Source organism: Triticum urartu, chromosome 3 (genome assembly GCF_003073215.2).
Source record: "Triticum urartu cultivar G1812 chromosome 3, Tu2.1, whole genome shotgun sequence".
Classification (NCBI taxonomy): Eukaryota; Viridiplantae; Streptophyta; class Magnoliopsida; order Poales; family Poaceae; genus Triticum; species Triticum urartu.
The window spans coordinates 347,335,532-347,342,926 of NC_053024.1; the positions used below are offsets into that span (position 1 = coordinate 347,335,532).

General features: G+C 38.4%; 1 long non-coding RNA gene across 6 annotated transcripts; it reads right to left on the reverse strand.

The window, feature by feature from the left end:
• Positions 1-1,426: 1,426 nt before the first annotated feature.
• Positions 1,427-7,018, reverse strand: LOC125543962. Of its 6 annotated transcripts, XR_007299165.1 has the most exons (7): positions 6,565-7,018; positions 5,387-5,456; positions 4,275-4,318; positions 4,004-4,147; positions 3,250-3,333; positions 2,630-2,964; positions 1,427-1,915 (listed from the first exon to the last, which is right to left on the reverse strand). It is a non-coding gene; the product is annotated as an uncharacterized LOC125543962 (long non-coding RNA). The 6 variants fall into 6 exon arrangements; XR_007299166.1 differs by lacking the exon at positions 5,387-5,456 and having other exon boundaries at positions 6,628-7,018; XR_007299164.1 differs by lacking the exon at positions 5,387-5,456.
• Between the last annotated feature and the right edge of the window lie 377 nt (positions 7,019-7,395).

Consider the following 7,395-nt stretch of genomic DNA (forward strand, 5'->3'; position numbering starts at 1 on the left):
TGGCATAACAAGCCATTCATATAAGCCAAATTTGATCTTAAATGCGGTTTTCCATTGATCACCTTCTTGGATGCGTATTTGATAGTAGCCACTTTTAAGCTCAGTTTTAGAAAAAATGGTGGCTCCGCTAAGTTCATCTTTCTTGAATGGGATAACGATAACCCACGGTAATAGCATTAATAGGATGACAATCGGAACACATGTGATATGTACCATCTTGATAACCCACAATTTTAGGGTATCATTTGTATCCTTCTTCGATAAATAAGAGTGTCGAACCCAACGAGGATCTAAAGGCAGAACAAATATTCCCTCAAGTTCTATCGACCATCGATACAACTCTATGCACACTTGACATTTGCTTTATCGGAAACAGGTATGAAACTATTTTGTAGGTGTGATGCTAGAACTACTTTGCAACAACAGAACTAGAAGTACTTTGCAAGATCAGAAAAGTTAAGTGTTTAGAAAAAGGTTGTGTGTCAACAAGAAAGTTATTTGTCCCTAGGCAATCGATAACAAGTACCGGCAATCATTCTTGCAACTTTATATGAGGGAGAGGCATGAGCTAACATACTTTCTCTACTTGAATCATATGCACTTATGATTGGAACTCTAGCAAGCATCCGCAACTACTAAAGATCATTAAAGTCGTGAAACCCAACCATAGCATTAAGTAGCAAGTCCTCTTTATTCCCATATGTCACGTGAATGACACAAAACTGAAAACATACTGATACTTGTTGAAGAAAGATGGGATGCCTTCCGGGGCATCCCCAAGATTAGACACTTGAGTATCCTTGAATATTTACTTGGGGTGTGATGAGGACATGACTACCTTGGATACGACCAAAAATATTGCATACAATTGTCAGGTGATTTCTAGTGCAAACTATTCAATAATCTATTTATGTTATTCAGAATAAAAATACTTCACACACTTTTGTGTTTTGTCTAATTGTAGGTGTATGAGACATTTGTACAATCCACATATGAAGATAAGGGAAAATGAGAAGTTTAGGTTCTGTTCAAAAAGTCCTCTCACGTCACTTTTGGGCCAAAAGAAGATAGAGTCCAAGTCTCTCACGTTTTGGATTCAGATTCGGACTGCACAGATATACCTGAATCAAAACGTCAACAACTTTTTCATACGGACTCCAAATTGGGTGATTCTTTTTTTAGAAAGTAGATTTAGTGCTCTTTCCAACCCAATTAAAATCACCTTCAAATTCGTCCGAAGCGTTGAGATATCGACGAAACAATCTGACGCTGCAGCAGAATCTTCTATTATATACTTAAAACAGAAGTAAAACAAACCATTACGTGCGTCCACATAGATTAAATTATTTTGATCATTTATTTTATCTTTTAACGGCTGAGATTAAAATATGGAAACGTTACATAAAAATATGTGTACATGTACAAGTAGTAAAACATGCCACGTACAAACAACGCACATAGGTTCCTTTCGAACGTCAACTAGCCCGCAGAAACAGGAAAAAATATTTCAATCAATGGGTCAAGGAATAAAAAATAATAGGAAACCTAAACAAATAAGGACAACGATTGGACCTAACCAGACCTTACATGAGAAACTTCCAAAACAGGAACCATGACATGAAAAAAGACCGATCTGCTTTCTCCACCGTCACAACCACCTGAACCCACACACCTCCACCCATATATAAATGAGTACAGCCGGCCGCAGAAGCACACACCCAAAGAATTTAGAAGTCAGCAAAGACGTCACACGCGACTAGGCAACTCGACGTCGACATGAAAATCCACCTCAGCCACCTCCAGCCGCTTCACTTGACGTCTGATGAAGTCACGCCAAAGCACGCTCAACGCATGACGAAGCCACGCCCAGCAATCCAATCGACATCGGAAGAAGGGACGCCAAAGCACTTTTGGCCTGAATCATCAGATAATTTAGTAATTGTTATTAACAGTCTTATTTTCTCTAGATATAATCTTTATAAATATTGTATCAATTGAAAAATTGTTCCCTATTAATATTCAAGGCAAAACACTATGGCATGTAACAAGTTGAGCGACTTAAATACAAGGGGACATCACTGGAACATTCAAGTAAAACAAATGTGAATACGGGATTCAGTCAATCCTACCACCGATGAGCTTATTAGCCTAGATATGATACACGTGCAAAGTAACATCACAAATCGACCAAATAATCGGTGCGGAGATCCCAGACAAAGATGACGATCCGGACGGATATGAAACTGTGGAAAATTTCATGATGCACGGGCCTTGCAGAGTGTCAAATACAAAATCATCATGCATGATTGACAACAGACGCACTAAGCACTTCCCAAAAGGATACAATGTCGATACCACAAATGATGAGGATGGCTTTCCAGTATATAGAAGGCGAGACAATGGAAGGAAGATCAAAAAGGGAGGAGCAATGCTCAACGATAGATTTGTCGTACCCTACAACCGAAACCTTTTGGCCAATTCCAAGCTCACATAAATGTCAAGTGGTGCCAAAGGCCAAGGTCAATCAAGTACCTACCTATTTAAGAACATCCATAAAGATGACGACCAGGTAACAACCTTGCTAAAGGGAAGAGATGCGGCAAATGACTATGATGACATCAAGAAATACCTAGAGATGAGATACATATCAACAACTGAAGCATGCTGGCAAACATTCCTGTTTGATATACACCATCATGATCCACCAGTCGAGAGACTACCATTCCACATTAAAAATGAGCAAGAACTTATTTTTCCGGACTCGACTGACATAGAGAAGATAGTAAGAAGGCCAGGATCCACGAGTACTAAGTTCACTGAGTGGATGGAGGCAAACAAAATACATGAGGTGGGAAAAGAATTAACCTATGCAGAATTACCATCAAAATTTGTATGGAAAAGCGAAACCAAAACCTGAGGAGCGGAAAAGGGGCTTCGCTGTTGGGAGAATCTACTATGGACACCCTGCAAGTGGAGATAGAGAAACTAATGAGGCAAGCAAGAAAAACACTAAAGGACTATCCAGACATAGAACTACGAAATGCTACAGAACTTGAACAACTTGGGAACAGAATGATAAACGAAGAACTTATCTATGACATGGAGGCACTAAAGAATGAGCACGAAACCATAATAAGCAATGTCAACCACGGCTAGAAAATGACCTTTGACGCAATAATAGAATTAGCTGAGAAAGGACTTGGAAAACAGATATTTGTAGAAGGCTATGGTGGCACAGGCAAAACTTACCTATGGAAAGCAATTACAACGAAGCTACGATCAGAAGGAAAGAAAGTGATTTCGGTAGTATCATCTGGCATTGCAGCTTTGCTCCTATAAGGTGGAAGAACAGCACACTCAAGATTCCACATTCCAATAAATACCACGGAAGAATCAACATGTGAAATAAAACAAGGATCACATTTGGCTGAACTGGTAAAGAAAACCTCGGTGATATTATGGGACGAGGCTCCTATGACAAACACTGCTTCGATGCACTAGAAAAAAGCCTTAGGGATATTCTAAGGTTCACAAACCAAAATAGTGACGAAAGGCCATTTGGTGACATGACAGTTGTGCTAGAAGGCGACTTCAGAAAAATACTTCAAGTGATAACAAAGGGAAAGAGAGAGCAGATAGTAAATGCCTCGGTCAAAGGTCATACCTACGGAAGTACTTTTAAATATTTTTCTAACTGAAAACATGCGGCTAAAGTTTGTCAGAAGATCCAATACAAAAGCAAAATGTGGCCGAATTTGCAGAATGGATCAAATTGCGATAAAAAAATGATGAAGCAGATGATTGGGTAAGAATACCTAAAGACCTACTTCTACTTAAAGGAGAAGACCCCAAAGAAGAGATACACGTACCCAAACTTGCAGCAAAACTATGGTAACAGTGAATTTGTCGAAGAAAGAGCAATACAGTGTCCAAGGAATGAAATAGTTGAGAGAAGATAAATTACTACATAATGAGCCAAATACAAGGTGAAGAGATGACATACCTATACTTGGACACTGTATGCAAGGCAACAATGAATTACAACACAATGGAGAATATGTGTCCAGCAGAGTTCCTCAACAACATGACCTTCCCAGGAATTCCAATCCACGAGCTAAAACTGAAGGTAGGCTTGCAGGTGATGCTCCTACGGAACATCAATCAAGCGGCAAGTTTATGCAATGGCACAAGAATGACTATCACACAGCTGGGCAAAAGGTACATTGAGGCACAAATAATCACAGGAACACACGTCAGTGACAAGGTATACATACCTGAAATCATTATGTCACCAAGCGACTTGAAGTGGCCCTTCGTGCTGAAAAGAAGGCAATATCCTCTATCAGTTTATTTTGCAATGACCATAAATAAAAGCCAATGTCAATCCCTAAAGAAGGTGGGCCTATATTTGCCTAAGCAAGTCTTCTGCCATGGGCAACTATATGTGGCATTATCAAGAGTCACATACACAGAAGGATTAAAGGTGTTGATTGACGACACAGAGTGCCCAAGCGAAGATAGCGCAAAAAATATATATAGAATACAAAGAGATCTTCTAATTTTAGAAGATCTCTTTGTAAATCATGACCTTAGTAAGAACATGACAATGCATATTATTATTGCCATACACTGCTTTCATGCATACAAATGCTAACAAGTATGTACATGTAGCTTCCTTTCTGTATGACAACAATCAATCGGTACATATTAATTTAAAAATATATACTCCATTGATTCTTATTATAGCGGATGAGCTTTAAAGATGAAAAGGTTACGTAAGACATAGAGCGCGTACACAGTAGATCATTGACACATCTACAAGGAGTTCTCTTTTTTCCCTAGAGAGGATGTACAGGGAAGTCCAACATGCATACGTACACATTTTAGTTAGAAAAAGCACACCAACTTCAACTCAAAAAGAAAAGGCACACCAACTTTCGTGAGATAACACACGTATAGGAGAGTCCAACACGCATACAAAGACATTAGTTAGAAAAGGAAACCAACTAGAAAGAGCAAACTACGAGAGGTCTGTTATCGGGAATAAAAAGCACATACATGGAAGAAAAAACACAAGAAGGTCTATACCAAATAAAAAACGCCTTATCGGATAATAATGAAAATATATATGAGTCTTCCCCGGACATGTATGCCGTACATGGAAGAGATGTGTCCCTGTCTATCTAGGATTCTAATTGAATGCAAATCTTATTTTTGCAAAAAAAAATCAACACTAATTTGCAACTCCCACATGCACGCATGCAAACAGGAAAGCTAGCATACATGTATGCATGCTTGTCTCCATACTTGCATGACAAATAAGAAAATAGACACCTATAATACTATAGCTAACACATCAAAATATCCCATACACTTATCAACCTACCGCGCATTGAATACAGAAGCGATGAGCGTCCAACTAATTGAAATATCAAATCCATAGGTTCATACAGGATCTGCATTAGATGAGTTAAGAAAACATTGTATCTGGTGAACACCCAAAAAATTGGTTTTAAAATTAATTTTGTAATAAAAATGTTAGGAATAGAATCAAAGATATTCTATATGAAGTCCATAAAAAAGAATCCAGTAAATTAAAATAAGAGGATAATTTAGCAATTTTCAATGAGTAGTTACATTTTCTTAGATGAGCAAGTTACATACTAATTAATAACCAAAAGATAAGCATGATTGCAACTGTATTTTCGTAATCAAGGAATGCAATTAAAACATTTTTAGGCGAAGGAACCGAGATGATAAGGTGAGACTGAACAATGTTTAGACTTGATCTCATGGCGGCAATTTTTCAAAACAATATAAAAACATAGCCAGACACTAAGAGATGAGATGTGGAAGAGGTAAATCATGACCTTAGTAAGAACATGGCAATGCATATTATTTTTTCCATACACTGCTTTCATGCATACAGATGTTAACAAGTGTGTACATGCAGCTTCCTTTCTGCATGGGCAGAAGTTTTTTTGAATAATAACCACTCTAATAAACATGATTCTCAGAAACCATATTAGCCGACAAGATTCCATAATCAAGATAAGAAACTATATGTGTAGCTAATTCAGACGCCTTACATTTGTGTGTGCACCATATAACATTGTGTATGTTCACCATATAGCAGTGCCTCTACATGGTAATTAAGACGCAAGAAGCCAACAACAAAACTAGCCGCACCTAAATCGCTGAACTTGAAAACTTAACCTGCAGCTAGACGCGTGCATGTCTCACATTAAGTTGATGCTTCTGTTACCTAGATCGGTTAAAGTGCATCTAAAATTCCTTTGTTTTACTGTCAATCAATAATTAAATGCAAGGGTCTGTTGCTAGGTTCAGTTAGACTTAATTCCAGCAGATCCATATGTTTGCTTTACTGTGTTCTCTACTACAGAATTCAGAGAACAAGTATAAGTGCACTTCTCCACACAGAAATTTTTGGTATAATTTCTGATTTCACACGAAAAGTTGTTTAGTAACGGGAAGATAAAATCTTATTCTGATTTCTAGATCATTCAACTTAAACAAAACTTATATGGTTCAAATAACACTTACATTTGGTAGAAGTCTGGACAGTAGGAGGGCAACAACTAACATCGACTCACAGAAGATACTCACGTCTTGCAGATATTTCTTCATCCGCGAACTCCCTCAATGCCTTCGCAGCTCCAACATCCAGAAACTCCGGCTACGACAACTTTGAGTAGCACAACCCGCGTTCTCACTGGACATCTCCGTGACCGCGTTGCCAGAGTCGACGAGTTCGCCGAGATCCACATGCTCACCCAGCCACATGTGCCACCACCAAGGAAGAAAAATCAGGAGAAAAGAAGCGACATGCGGATCTGGGATAGCATGAGGATTAGTTTCCTAATGGGGCACATCGACGTCGTCCTTCGCCGGCGGCAAATTGGAAGAAATGGCAGGTGTGTATGAGGTGCCTGGTGGGATCGTATGGGAGGAGAGTTCTTTTTTTTACTGAGAGGGAAAGGAGAGAGAGTTCTATGTAGATATATTTTTAGGGCTGAGAGTTCTGTGTAAATGACTGGGACTGGGACTACCAGCTGTTTTACTTAGAAAAAAATTTATACGGAGTGGTAATCATCTTCACTCTAATGGGCTTGCAGAAAAGTATGTTAGGCATGACACATAATACATCTTTTCTTTTTGTGGGAACACATCATACATTGGCTATGCAAGATTGGGTGTATATATATATATATATATATATATATATATATATATATATATATATATATATATATATATATAAATATAGGGTCGCGCTATTCGTCATCCTGGGTGAGGAATAGTTATTCTTCACCCCCAAGAAGTGCATAAATGAACCCGAGTACATATGAACCCATTTTGAAAAACACATTTCTA